Here is a 1,382-nt window from a genome sequence, read left to right as displayed (position 1 = left end):
AACGGAAACCCTGGCCGGCGGTCAACGAATACCCCCTACCGTCCTTATTTTTAAACACCCCAGTCGTGTGCCAGCGAGCTGAGTTACTTCAGATAGTCTTTGTCTCTCGGGAGTATCCCAAACCTCGGATTAAATATGGCGTTAAAAGCTCCACTAATTTGCTTGTGAGTTAGGATCAAGGGTTACTTAGCTCTGTAACTGATCTCGTGGTATATATATAAAATATATATAAATCTTGCAATTTAGAGCAGGAAGAACTTCAGCAATAGTATCAATCAAACATTCTGTTGATACTTCAGTCATTTATGTATTCTGTTCATACTTTTTCTATTAACCGTATATTCTACAGTAAGCGCATGATTTACACCCTACACTTTCATGTATACACCTCACATTTCACAATTTGCAAAAAGATGGTCTGAATACCAACAGTTTCAGTCATGACAGGGTCACTGCTGACAGTACTGCCAAGTGGTCTGCCACACCGCTGCCTGCCCTCAGGTTTCCATCCCAACCTGCACAGGTGTCTTTACTTGCCCTCGGGTTTCCATCCCGGCGCTCACTGGTGTCTCAGACTCCGGTTGGAAGGTCTGTGTACCAGAGGGGCTTGGCCAGATGTCTCCACAGGTGGGCTGCTGAGCGCTTACCCAACAGGCATCTCAGAGTCCCAGGCAAGGCTCTTGAAGAGCCAAATGACTAATACAAGACCAACAAGCCCACTACCTTTGGCCACGTTACTGGACTTCCCTCTTGTTTGCATAATGGTTAGATGAGCACCTAAATTTAGTCAATCTAATTACAGTATTTTAAAAAATTACAGAGTTTTCTTCTTTCTCAGGAGTAGAATTGTTCTTGATTGGTTGATGCAGCAGTATTACAGGCCTCCCTTTCTTTGACAAAGAGCTAGCAAACAGCAGACTTGAGTGACAAGACTCCTCACTTGAGTGAAAGCAAAGTGCAGGTGATCTCTCTAAATGCATACAATTTGGCAGGAATTCCTTCAGAACCCCTGCAGCTGTATAGCATGAGGAGAGAACCCTCTGACCTTTTTATATTCCTGCTGCTGAAGATTAATGTGAAAAATCAGGGCTGTCCAATTTGTTGCTCAGTAAGTGCAGCATGGGCTATATTATCATAGTTTTATTCAGGGTTGGAAATAAAAGAAGCAAGCAAAAGTAAGACCTATGACAGGACAGGGACTGAAAGGCATCATCCTGCAGTTTACATCTGTCCAGTCATGATTTGCATGGCCTACCTTAGATACTACAGAAATATTAGAAGAAAAAGTCTGTAACTAATTTTATGTTTTAATTTACAATTCTTGGAACTGCTCTGGTCATGCTACAAAATGAAGGCTGATTTGTTTGTTTTTCAGATCAGCT

This window comes from Aptenodytes forsteri, unplaced genomic scaffold (assembly GCF_000699145.1).
Source record: "Aptenodytes forsteri isolate BGI_AS27 unplaced genomic scaffold, ASM69914v1 Scaffold208, whole genome shotgun sequence".
In the NCBI taxonomy this organism is placed as follows: Eukaryota; Metazoa; Chordata; class Aves; order Sphenisciformes; family Spheniscidae; genus Aptenodytes; species Aptenodytes forsteri.
The sequence above is the reverse complement of the archived record's forward strand: the minus strand, read 5'-3'. Positions refer to the sequence as shown.